Here is a 13921-nt window from a genome sequence, read left to right as displayed (position 1 = left end):
ATACGTCTATTCAGAATTTCTGTGTGGTTTAGTCTTGGTAGGGTCTGTGTTTCTAGGAATTTGTCCATTTCACCTAGGTAATCTAATTTATTGCTGTACAATACTCATAGTACCTTGTAAAGTTATTTTGATTTCCGTAGAGTCAGTATTAATGTCCATACTTTCATTTCTCACTTTAGTAATTTGAGTTGTCTCTCTCTCTTTTTTTCTTAGTTCCTCTACTCTAGCGAAAGGTTTGTCAATTTTTATCTTTTTAAAGACTCAACTTTTAGTGGTGGTGATTTTCTCGCTCCCTTTTTTTTTTTTTTCCTCCCTGTTCTCTCTTTTATTTATCTCTGCTCTAATCTTTATTATTTCTATCCTTCTGCTAACTTTGGGTTTAGTTTGTTCTTTTTCCAGTTCCTTAAGTTGTAAATTTAGGTTTACAACTTAATGTGAGATCTTTCTTTTTATTTTTTATTTGATTTTACAGAGATGGATATCGCTCTGTTGCCCAGGCTGGAGCGCAGTGGTATAATCACAGCTTGTTGTAGCCTCGAACTCGTGGTCTCAAGTCATTCTTCTGCCTCACTCTCCCAAGTAACCGAGACTACAGATGTACACTACCATGCCTGGCTAATTTTTATTTATTTACTTATTTTTTTTAAAGAGACAGAGTCTCACTATGTTGCCCAAGCTGGTCTTGAACTCCTGGGCTCAAGTGATCCTCCCACCTCAGCCTCCTGAGTAGTTGGGATTGTAGATTTGAGTCACCACACCCAACCCTTCTTTTTTAATGTAAACTTTTTTTTTTTTTTTTTTGAGATGGAGTCTTGCTCTGTCACCCAGTTTAGAGTGCAGTGGCAAAATCTCAGCTCATTGATTGCAGCCTCTGCCTCCCGGGTTCAAGCAATTCTCCTGCCTCAGCCTCCAGAGCAGCTGGGATTACAGGCACACGCCACCATGCCCAGCTAATTTTTTTTTTTTCTTTTTTTAGTAGAGATGGGGTTTCACCATGTTGGCCAGGCTGGTCTCGAACTTGTGACCTCAAGTGATCCGCCTGTCTCGGCCTCCCAAAGTGCTGGGATTACAGGTGTGTGCCACCATGCCCAGCCTATTGTGAACATTTATAGTTATAAATTTTCTCCTTAGCATTACTTTCACTGCATTTCATAAGCTTTAGTATTCTGTGTTTTTGTCTTAATTTATTATTATTTTTTATTATTATTACGGCATGCCTCTGCACCAGGAAGCAGTCTGAGGTATACATGTTAGGTCTCTTCGGATCTTTTCTGAGCCTGTGCTTTTCCCTGGGCATGCATAGCAACTATCTAATTTTTCCTGTATATGTGGTTGCTTTTGAATATCCTGGTCTTTAATGTCTGAATCCCAGAGGGGGAAAAAGAAAAAAGTGAAGGAGGGGAAAAAACATGCTTCCCCTTTTAATCTTCTGGAAGTCACTTCAGCATGAGTAAGAAGACCTTGCTGCAGTGTGTTGGAGGTGCAGCAACGGTGACCACTGTCTCTCTGCACCTTTGTGATCAGAAGTAGCCATCATTGATCAGAGCATAGATCCATATTTAGAGAACAGGGTCCTTTTCTACCCTGCTGTCTCCCACAAACCGTGTGCAAGCCATTCCAGGTATAAATGCATAGCTGCCTGCAGTGGGGCTGGGAGCTTTGGGATGGGTAGGTGCTATTATGATAACATCTGAAATTGACTAAAAGTAATCATAATTTATCATCCAGGCCTTCTTCTGGATGTTGTAAGCCTTCGATAGACTCTAGAGCTACAGAATAGTTACATTATACAGAGTGTACCAGTGCAGTTATTTAGTTGGGAAGACAAATTCCTCATGCTTTCTACCAGTCTTCCTCAAATTCCCTCTATAATTTTTTTAGGAACCCCCATACTGTTTTCCCCAGCAGGTGCACCATTTTACGTTCTCATCAGCAGTGCCCAAGGGTTCCAAAGATACGGAGAACATCCTTTCCAAAATGTGTTGTTTTCCATCGTTGGGATAACAGCCATCCTAATGATTAAGTGGTACCTCCTTGTGTTTTGTATTTCCCTCATGATTAGTGACCTTGAATATTCTTCGTGTGCTTATTGGCCACTTGTATATCTTCTTTGGAGAAATGCCTATTTAAGCCCTTTGCCCAGTTGGGTGGTTTGTTTTACCTTTTTAATTTTAGCTCCTTTTCATATTTGCTCTCCTTGTAAATAACTCCTGCTTTTTCTGGTAATCTGCTTGAGGAGTGGGATCATTTCTTTGCTATTTCCTACAGTGCTAGTACATAGTAGTGTGTGCTTGGTAAATACATACAGTGGTAGGATAGGCCAGTCATACAGCCAGATTTTGAAACCCTGCTTAATTGACTACTACAGTTGGTGACTGGGGACTTTGAGACAGTGAGGAAATACCATGAGTTGTATGCCTGCTCTGTGCCGGGCGCTGTGCTAGGCCTAACTTTATGTAATTCCCGTAATACTCCTTTAATACATGTGACACTTACTGTGTAGATGAGGGATTTGAATTAAGGGAAGTTAAATTTAGACTCCCATACCATCACACAGGTAGTAAATGGCAGTCCTTGGATCCAATTCCAGGTCTACCTGACTCCAAACTTTTTCATTCTACCATGCTGTCGCCCTTCCCTAGTCTGGTAAGTTCAAACAGAGAGCAAGCCTGTGAACCTGGGAATTGTTTAGGGCAGATGAGGAGTTGAACATTTACTTAATAAGAGACAGAGAATCTTGCTGTATTGCCCAGGCTGGCTTTGAACTTCTAGGCTTAAGCAATCCTCCCACCTCTGCCCATGAAGTAGCTAGTAACTACAGCCTATTCCATTTTACTTAATTCTTTGAGAGGAAAAAGTAGAGATTGTGAAATACTAAGTTTATAGCAGTGAACAGGATTCCTTGAAGACACTGAGGTGTGTCATTTGTGGATGCTGATGACCTTTGGAAATGCTGTGTCTACTTTTGGGTGTGATATCCTCTATTCTTGTTTCTTTGGTACCATAAATTAGGGCTGCTGGCCGTGGCCAAATGGGTGCCTAACATAGAAGGAGGAAGTGCTTTTCATCACTTACCACAAATTCCCTTGAAGTCTTTACCTCTCCAAGTCTTTTTTTTTTTTTTTTTTTTTTTTTTTTTTTTTTAAGAAGAAAAGAATAATAAAAAGAATAAAGAAGAGGAAGAAAGAGGAAGAGGAAGAGGGAGAGAGAATGGGGGTATTGCTTTATTGCCCGGGCTAGAATGCAGTCTGAATATGGGTATGCCTATAATTGTCCTTAATAATGGAGACGTGAAAGAAAATGAGGGAAGAGAATGACAAACAAGGAGCCAACCAACATTTCGTTTAAACTTCTAAGTTGATATGATGTGGTACTGATAAGAGTGTATATTTTGTGTATTTAAAGTGGAGAGTTCTATATATGTTAATTACGTTTACTTGTTCCAGATCTGAGTTCAAGTCCTGGATATCGTTGTTAATTTTCTGTCTCATTGATCTGTCTAATATTAATGTTGAAGTCTCCGACTATTATTGTGTGGGAGTCTAAGTCTCTTTATTAGTCTTATATGTCTGGGTATTCCTGTATTGGGTGCGTACATATTTAGGATCTTTAGCTCTTCTTGTTGTTGCATTGATCCTTTTATCATTACATAATGTCCTTCTTTGCTTCTTTTGATCTTTGCTGCTTTAACAACCATTTTATCAGAGGCAAAAATTGTAACTTCTGCTTTTTATTTATTTATTTTAGCTCTCTGGTTGGTTGGTAAATATTTCTCCATCCCTTGTTTTGAGTCTTTGTGTATCCTTGAATGTGAGATGGGTCTGGATGCAGCATACCGATGGGTTTTAGCTTTTTATCTAAATTGTCTGTCTGTCTTTGGATTGGGGGATTTAGTCAATTTAAATTTAGAATTAACAATGATATATGTGAGTTTAATATTGCCATTTAATATTAGCTGGCTATTTTGTCCATTAGTTGATGTAAATTCTTCATTATATTGATGCTCTTTTTGGTATTTTTTAGAAAGGCTGATACTGTTTATTCCTTTCTATGTGTAGTGGTTCTTTCAGAAGCTCTTGTAAAGCAGGCCTGGTGGTGATGAAATCTCTGAGTGCTTGCTTTTTCACAAAAAACTTTACTTTTCCTTCACTTATGAAGCTTAGCTTGGCTGGATGTGAAATTCTTGGTTGAAAGTTCTTTTCTTTAAGGATGTTGAATATTGGTCCCTACTGTATTCTGGCTTGTAGGGTTTCTGCTGAGAGATCTGCTGCAAGTCTGATAGGCTTCCCTTTGTGGGTAACCTGACCTTTCTCTTTGGCTGCCCTTAGTATTTTCTCCTTCATTTCAACCCGGGTAAATCTGACGATTATGTGCCTTGGAGTTGCTCTTCTTGAGGAATATCTTTGTGGTGTTCTCTGTATTACCTGGAGTTGAATATTATCCTGCCTTACTAGGTTGGGAAAATTTTCCTGAATAATATCCTGAAGCATATTTTCCAGCATATTTTCATTCTCTTCGTCACATTCAGGTACACCTATCAAGCGTAGATTAGGTCTTTTCACATAGTCCCATATTTCTTGGAGACTTTGCTCATTCCTTTTTATCCTTTTTTCTCTAATCTTGTCTTCTTGTTTTATTTCATTGAGTTGGTCTTCGACCTCTGATATCCTTTCTTCTGCTTGATCAATTCGGCTGTTAAAACTTGTGCATACTTCACGTAGTTCTTGTATTGTGTTTTTCAACTCCATCAATTCACTTATATTCCTCTCTAAATTGTGTATTCTTGTTAACATTTCGTCAATCCTTTTTTCAAAGTTCTTAGTTTCTCTGGATTGTGTTAGAACAAGTTCTTTTAATTCACAGGAGTTTCTTATTATCCACATTTTGAAGCCTGCTTCTGTAATTGGAACACACTCGTTCTCCATCAAGCCTTGTTTCGTTGCTGATGAGGAACTGGGATCCCCTGCTGAGGGAGAGGCGTTCTGATCTTGGGTATTCTCAGCCTTTTTTGGCTGTTTTCTTCCCTTCGTTGTAGATTTATCCATGTGGTCTTTATAATTACCGTCTTTGTAATTAGGTTTCTGAGTGGACGTCCAACTTATTGATTCTCAGCGCCGAAATCTGAGCAACCCACTGTGCTGACTAAATCAGCGGCGTTAAGATTGATGGTGCTTTTCTGACTCTGCACCAAGAACCGACGCTCTGAGGCGCCGGCAAAACCGCCTCGCCGGTCACAAGAGTCGCGCTGGCGACCCGTGGGGCTCCTCCGCTGGGAATCTCCTGGTGCGTGAGCAACAAGAATTCATGTGAAGGTGTGGCGTCCTCTCCTTCTTTGCGTTTTCAGTGGGAGCTACAATCCCGAGCTGCTAGTGATCAGCCATCTTGGATCTCTCTCGACAACCTCCAAGTCTTAAGAAAGGCAAGAATAAAGGGATCAGAGTTTGATTGAAATCCTGTTGTGTGCTAGGCAAACCCTAGAAGGGAAGTCGTTATTATCTTGCTTTTACATATGAGAAAATTGAGGCTCAAATATGTAAGGTAAATTGTCCAGATTCAGGCAGCTAATAAATAAGGGAGCTGCATTCAGCTTTTTCCCTGCTGCCTCCATTTAAAAGTTCCTCTTTCTTGTCCTCTGGTGGGTTTCAGAGATCCTGGGAGAAATGTTTGTATCCTCACCAGACATTGTGGTGGGTGGGCATCTTACATGGGCTTGTTCTGCACTTGCAGTTTCTTCTTCCACACGGTATAACTAAAGCAATGATGATAGCCATTCTACAGGGCTTTTTCTCCTGGGTGAAGTTAGCACTCCTCTGAGGTGACATGGTAGGGATAAAAGTTCCTAAAGGAACCAGCCCTAGAGAGCACCCTTTTTCTAAGTATCCTGAAGGAATCAATCACTAATGCACATCACAAAATCCTCTCCAAGTTGTGAAGCCGTTTTTAGACTTTCCCTTTCTTTCTTTCTTTCTTTTTTTTTTTTTTTTGAGATGGAGTCTCGCTCTTGTTACCCAGGCTGGAGTGCAATGGCACGATCTCGGCTCACCGCAACCTCCGCCTCCTGGGTTCAGGCAATTCTCCTGCCTCAGCCTCCTGAGTAGCTGGGATTACAGGCACGCGCCACCATGCCCAGCTAATTTTTTGTATTTTAGTAGAGACGGGGTTTCACCATGTTGACCAGGATGCTCTCAATCTCTTGACCTCGTGATCCACCCGCCTCAGCCTCCCAAAGTGCTGGGATTACAGGCCTGAGCCACCGCGCCCGGCTGACTTTCCCTTTCTTTAAGAAGAGGTAGGAGTACCTTTGAGAACTAGAGTTTAAGTAATGGATACACATAGCTTAAGTGCTTTTATCTTTGAAATATATTATGACCAATAGACTCAAAAGTTCCTTATTAATTTTGGGGGTATCGTAGTCAGTTTGGGATACTATAACAGAATACCATAAACTGGGTGGCTTAAACGACATTTATCTCTGATAGTTCTGGTGGCTGGGAAATCTAAGCTCAAGGTGCCAGCAAATTTGCTTCTGCTGAGGACCCCGCTCCCTGGTTTGCAGATGGCCATCTTCTTGCTGTGGCCTCACATGGCCGGAAACGGAAGAAGTGAGGTAGGCTCTCATGTCTCTTCTTCTAGGGACACTAGTCGCATTCATAAAGCCTCCGCATTCATGATCTACTCACCCTCTAAGCTCCCCACCTCCTAATACCATTACATTGGGGATTAGGATTTCAACATAGGAATTTTGGGGGGATACAAACATTCAGTCCATACAAGGGGATTTCTTTTTTCAGAATCTGTTGTTTAATTGTATCTTCACAGTAACTTTTGTCAAAGTTATATATAATTTCTACTTCTGGATTCTGTAGCAGGAAATGGAGCTCATATGTGCCCCAATATTTGTAGCACTGATTTCTAGTCCTAGAAGTATCTAAGCCTCTCGGAGTTACAGAATTCAGTTTGGTGATAGGCTAAGCTCATAGCCTTATGGCTCTGCACTGTGCTATAGAAAAACTGTGGGTTCCCCCCACCTGACATTTCAGAATGAAAAAGATCACTCAGCAAAATATTTCCCACATTTCTAACCCTGATGATTTTTCCACTCAACACTTTACACAAAGAGGTAGGTACAGATGGTAGTTTGCTGGATCTATGGAATATTCAGGCTGAGTCGTCACTCATTCCTGGATCCTACTCCTCATTCTTCTATAAACAAAGTGGTTTAAACAAGGTCTTAGGAAATATCTCCAGGACTTACCATTTGCAAACCTAACCCTTAATATATGGAATTTGTTAGATCAGGTTTTTAACTCAGTAAACATCTTTGTGTGTATCACCATATGAAACTAAAGAAGAATTAGAAAACTGAAGTCAATGGCCCTTTTCCTTGACTGTAAGGAAGATGTAATTTAGAAACTTCTTTTCTTTAACATGAAAAACTAACCACAAGTATGTGGCTCAATATTCTTTTTTATGGAGTATTAGGAGTGAAGTGTCATGATGTTACGATTTTTTTAATGGCTCAGCAAAAGAAAAATTATATGGTGAAACGAAGTAGATATGACAAAATATTAGTTGTTGAATCTAGATGGTGTGTATTTGGGTGTACATTTTTTCCCTACTTTTCTATGTTTAAAAGTTTTCATAATAAAGGGTAAGGCCAAAAAATCGTAACTAAATGACATTTATAAAATGATATAAAAAATTTCAAGGGTGGTACATGGTTCATTCTCTATTAGTGGTAAGAGTTTAGGTAATTAATGGCATTGGTAGGAAATAATTAAAATAGGGGTATAAAACCAGAGGCCTGCAGAGGCCAGGCAGGTAATATGGGTGAGTGGAGATGCCGGCATTAGACAGCAGGGAGATGGTGGGGACTGAGCAAGCAGGCAGGCGCACACCTCATTGAAAGCATTCCAAAAATTAAAAAAATCTTAATGTGCATTCAGAATGAAACACTTCCAAGGGCTGGCAGTTTGTGGTCTCCTAAAAATGACAAAATTTGCCATCCCTAAATTTACCCAGCTTTCTATCCTTCTCCCTCTTTTCAGAAGATCCAGGAGAGGTGCAGCTATCAGTGTGAGAGGGAGATGGTCTCCTGGCGCAAGAGGGTGATGGGAAAACGTTGTATTCATTGCCTCTAGAATTTGCCTGGGTTGCCACAACTTTGTTGCTTCAGGAATGGAAAGTGTGGCCCATGTTCTTCTTTTCTCTGTCCCGTCTTGCTCCTTCTATGACCCGGGGCAGGAATTGCGGCGGGTTTATGGAGATTCTTATGAGTCAAGGAAGCACATTCTGAGGATACACTCATGCACCTGGGTTTTGTTTTTAGATGGTTTGAAGGAGTGTGCAATTGATTTATAAGAATGACTTAAAGTGTAATTCCTTTGATTTTGAAGTTGGCTAGGCAACTTAATTTGAACGCCCTAGTGTGCCTATTAGACCTGGCAACTTTCTCAAAATCCCCCTCCTACCTCATTTCCCCCACCCTCCACCTTTTTCTCAGGAGGCAGAGGTGAGGCTTTTGTTTTGTGAGCTAAGGTTGGGCTCTGGGCCCTCTGCTTCAGCTGCCTGGAAGCTTGGGCTGGCCCAGTAGCCTTCCTCCACCTCGTTCTGTAATTCAAGCTCCCAGTCAGTAGTCTTCCGAAGCACAAGAGAGCTTCCTCATGCACCTTGGAAGAACAGATTCAGACTGAGAAAAGGACTCACTCTTAGGTATAAATGCAGCCTACAGAGACCCTGGGAAGCCTTTTTTCTCCTAATAGCTTCCTAGACTCATAGTTTCCTTGGAATTCCAGCAATAGAACTGTATCCTCTTACCCTAATTTGAGAACCTTCTATGTGCCAGGTGCTATACTAGACATAATATATAATCACCTTAGAAAAAATGATTTAAGATGTGTTCAGCCATATGAACTTCGGTGAGAATTAAAGATGAGGTTTTTACTTAAAAAGTAGGGGGCTCTTGGGGTGGGTGAAAAAGGGAGAAATGCCTCTGAAGATATTATTGATGCAAAAAGACCTCAGCTACTTTTTGTTAAAATGAGTTTATTAAAAAAAAAAATAAAGGGGAAATGCATTCATTTGGTTAAAAAGTTATGTTAAAAGTATACCATGGAATTCCATCCTCCACCTCTTGCCTTCATCTAATTCTTATGTGTCATTTCAGAGTTTCTTTATGGAAATATAAGCATATCTGAACATACACTCTTATTTACCTGCACCCAACCCCCATTTTTATGCAATGATAGCACACTCTATGTATCTATGTATCTTTTAAGAAGTTATATCTTTGGAAATTTTTTTTTCATGTAAGTATATAGAGAGCACCCTTATTCTTTTATTTGTTCATGCAATACTATTTATAGATGTGTCTTGATTTAATTAAGAAGCCCTCTATTCAGGGGCATTGGGTGTTTGCTGACCTCTGCTGTTGTAATCACTGCTGCAATGAATACTCTTGTATATACATTATACATCATTTAGCATGTGTGGTACTGTGTGTGTAAATTCCTAGTTGCTGCATCAGAGGCTGTGCATTTGTAATTTTGTTATCCACGCTAAAATTGCCCTCCATAGGGTGTTAAGAACTGACACATTAAGCAGCAAAGCCTTTTTCCTCATAGTTCTACCTACAAAGTATTCTCCATGCTTTTCATTTTTACCAATTTGACCGGTGAAAAATGGGCTTGCTGTGAAGTTTAAATTTGTTTTTATTATTATAAGCAAGGTTGTATATCTTTTCTTATGGTTGAGGTGTTGGTATTTCCTTTCTGTGAAATATCTTTTCATATCTTTTGTTCATCTTTCTTTTACTAAGTTTTTATTTGCCCTTTTTTTTTTTTTTTTTTTTTTTTAAGAGACAGAGTTTTGATCTCGGCTCACTTCAGCCTTGCCTCCCAGGTTCAAGAGATTCTTCTGCCTCAGCATCCCAAGTACATGGGATTACAGGTGCATGCTACCACGCCCAGCTACTTTTTGTATTTTTAGTAGAAACGGGATTTCACTGTGTTGGCCAGGCTTGTCTTGAAATCCTGACCTCAGGTAATCTGCTGCCTGCCTCAGCCTCCCAAAGTGCTGGGATTATAGGCGTGATTATCTGCCAATTTCTAGGCACTCTTTATAAGGAAGTTTACTCTATCTGATATGAGTTCTAGTATTAGGAGGAAAAAAGCTTCCTGGGGTCTCTGCAGGTTTTTTATTTTCTCCAGGTTTTGAGTATTATTTTTGTACTTTAAATTTTAACTTGTGGCCGGGTGCGGTGGCTCATGCCTGTAATCCCAGCACTGGGAGACTGAGGAGGGTGGATCATGAGGTCAGGAGTTTGAGACCAACCTGGTCAACATGGTGAAACCCCGTCTCTACTAAAAATACAAAAATTATCCAGGCATGGTGGCACATGCCTATAATCCCAGCTACTCAGGAGGCTGAGGTAGAAGAAATGATCGAACACAGGAGGTGGAGGTTGCGGTCCGCCACTGCACTCCAGCCTGAGCGAGAGAGCGAGACTCTGCCTCGAAAAACAAAACAAAACAACAACAACAAAAAACTTGTGTTTGCTGTCATGAGGAGTCTTGGTTTTTATACTGTTGAATTTATCAATATTTCCTTTAAGACTTTTGCATTGTCCTGGTCCATTATTAATGGCACAGAAATCATTCATTCCTTTTTCCACAGTGCTTCTTTCTTCTTTTCCTCTTTTAGTTTCGGATTGACAACAAAAACGCTTTTGGTACCTTCCCTCAAGTTTGTGTTCCTGGCGGTGTATTTCTTGTCAATGATAGGGTAGCCCTTGATAGCTTTGTGAGGAGATTTTAGTGGACTGTAAAATTCTCATTTTCTTGGTACAGGCACTCTGGGAAACTGACAGTTTCTTATAAAACTAAACATGCAATTACCATATGACCCAGCAATTGCATTCTTGGGCATTTACCCAGAGAAATGAAAACTTATGTTTACACAAAAACCTGTACATGACTGCTCACAGCAGGCTTGTTTGTAATAGTCTCAAACTAGAAACAACCCAAATGTCCTTCAGTGGGTGAATGGTTAAACAAACTGTGATACATAGATACCATGGAATACTACTCAGAAATAAAAAAAGAATTAACCATTGACATATAAACAACAGAGACAAATCTCTAAAAGTATTATGTTGGGGAAAAAAAAATATCCAATCCCAAAAGCTTACATGGTGTATTATTTCATTTATGTAACACTTTTGAAAGGACAGACTTTTAGAAACAGTGAATGGATTAATGGTTGCCAGTTATTAAAGACGGAAGGGGCGTGATGGAACTTTACAGTATCTGACCATGGTGGTGAATACATGAACCTATGTATGGGGAAAAAGTTGTACAGAACTAAATACACACACACAAATGAGTGCAAACAAAATGAGGAAATCTAGGCTGGGTGTGGTGGCTCATGCCTGTAATCCCAGCACTTTGGGAGGCTGAGGCAGGCGGATCACATTAGGTCAGGAGTTTGAGATCAGCTTGGCCAACATGGTAAAACCCTGTCTCTACTAAAAATACAAAAATTAGGCAGGAATGGTGGCACATGCCTATAATCTCAGCTGCTCAGGAAGCTGAGGCATGAAAATTGCTTGAACGTGGTTGCAGTGAACTGAGATCATTCCACTGTTCCCCAGCCTGGAAGACAGAGCGAGACCGTGTCTCAAAAAATTATAAAAAAAAAAAAAAAAAAAAAAAGAGAGAGGAAATCTGCCCAGGTGCAGCGGCATACTCCTGTAGTCCCAGCTACTTGGGAGGCTTGGAAGGCCGAGGTGGGAGGATCTCTTGAACTCAGGAGTTTGAGCCAGCCTCGGCAACAGAGGGAGATACCATCTCGAAACCAGAAAAGGGAGGGATGGGTAGGAAATCTGAATAAGATCAGTGGATTATATCTATGTCAATGTCCTGGTTGTGATATTGTACCATAGTTTTGCAAGATGTTACTATCGAGGGAAATTAGGTAAAGGAGACACAGGATCCTGCACATAGGAGCTTAATAAAAATTTCAATGAAAAAAATCCCAATTTCTGCTAATACTGGATTCACCAAAACACACTACCTAGAAGCAGGTTCAGTTGAAGTAACTTGTGCTCTCCTGTGTTAGGACTTGCAGTGCAGTGGCTTAGCAGTGGAATGTGGAGGAGCTTAGCAGTGCCTCGGGTTCCAGCCCTACTGTACTCTGCTCTGTCAGGCCAGATGAAGATCTTAGAGCTCTGACAAGCATTTCCTAGGATTCTCTGGGACAACCCAGCTGGGTAGCCCTTCATACAGCCTGCAGGGAAAGAATACTGGCTTCAGCTCTAATAGAAGAGTGTGGGGTGGATGTTGGTGGTTGGTGTCAGTGGGGAAGATGAGCTTCGGCCGGGCATGGTGGCTCACACTGAGGTGGGAGGACCGCTTGAGCCAGAAGTTGGAGACCAACCTGGGCAGCATGGTGAAACCCTGTTTCTACTAAAAATACAAAAACTAGCTGAATGTGGTAACAAGTGCCTGTGTCTCAGCTACTCAGGAGGCTGAAGTGGGAAGATTGCTTGGGTCCAGGAGTTCAAGGTTGCAGTGAGCCGAGATTGCGCCACTGCACTCCAGCTGGGCGACAGAGCGAGACTTCATCTGAAAAAAAAAAAAAAAAAAAAAAAAAAAAAAGGTTGAGCTTTGATGTGCCCTGCATGTGCCCCATTGTCATATGTATTCTGTGTACCTTGTGCTGTAGTATTGGCTTGGGCATGAGACAGAGTGGCCTGGCATATGGTAGAGGGATCACTGGGATCCCCAAGACCCTGCTAGGGAGTCTCTCAGGTCAAAACTATTTTTGTAATAATACTTAGACATTATTTGCAAATTATGGTCATTCTCTTACACAAGTGTCCAGTGGAGTTTTCCAGAGGCTAAATGATGTGAAGTAGTAACAGATTAAATGCAGAAGCAGCTATGAGATTCCAGCTGTTTTCTATTAAGGCAGACATTAAAAAGACATTAAAAAAAAAAAGTGCCGTTTGTTTCACTTTTTTCTTTTGGAAGAATATTTTCCTTAAAATGTTATTTGTGTTGGCCAGGCACAGTGGCTCACACCTGTAATCCTAGCACTTTGGGAGGCCGAGGTGGGCAGATCAAAAGGTCAAGAGATCAAGACCATCCTGGCTAACATGGTGAAACCCCATGTCTACTAAAAATACAAAAAATTAGCCGGGCCTGGTGGCACGCACCTGTGGTCCCAGCTACTCGGGAGGCTGAGGCAGAAGAATTGCTTGAACCCAGGAGACGGAGGTTGCAGTGAGCTGAGATTGTGCCACTGCACTCCAGCCTGATGACAGAGCAAGACTCCGTCTCAAAAAAAAAAAAAAAAAAAAGTTATTTGTGTTAACGTGGAAAGGGGTTATCATTATCTTTAAATGATTTAAGATTTAAGGATGTTCTCAGTTTTAATTTTTATAGGTGAATATCAAAAGATAGAACCCACATAAACAAAAGCTCTTTGGGGTCCTTGGTAATTTTTGAGAGTGTAGGGGTTCTGACAATTGAGAATTGTTGGTTTGGCAGAAAGCAATAGGCTTAAGTTCTCGACTGGGCTTTGCTTTGTGAATGTGGGCATCATTTGGCCTCTTTAATTGATTTCTTCTCCTGCAAATGCTACTAATTGCTCTGCTACATACCTATGAAAATATAATGCCCTATGCAAATACAGGGGAGTTTAATGGTTACATGACTAAACTGGTGTTGAAAGAAAGTGTAAAGAATGAGAGTTTCTGGCCTGTTAGCTGACAGTCTGTTTACTTGATAAATATCTTCATTTTAGCATCTCGTAGCCATTTCTATATACATTTCTTTTTCTCAGTTTTTCAGAAAACCATTTTCATTATTTAAAAAATTATATTCCCACATTTTCAATTAATAAGGGATTTATATTTATA

General features: G+C 40.5%; 1 protein-coding gene across 1 annotated transcript in view; it reads left to right on the top strand.

Annotated features, from left to right (window-relative positions):
- Positions 1 to 13921, top strand: part of BORCS5 (BLOC-1 related complex subunit 5) — a 97691-nt gene that overhangs the window by 54066 nt on the left and 29704 nt on the right. The gene's annotated exons all lie outside the window — the stretch shown is intronic.

This window comes from Saimiri boliviensis, chromosome 7 (genome assembly GCF_048565385.1).
Source record: "Saimiri boliviensis isolate mSaiBol1 chromosome 7, mSaiBol1.pri, whole genome shotgun sequence".
NCBI classification, from domain to species: Eukaryota; Metazoa; Chordata; class Mammalia; order Primates; family Cebidae; genus Saimiri; species Saimiri boliviensis.
The sequence above is the reverse complement of the archived record's forward strand: the minus strand, read 5'-3'. Positions and strand labels throughout refer to the sequence as shown.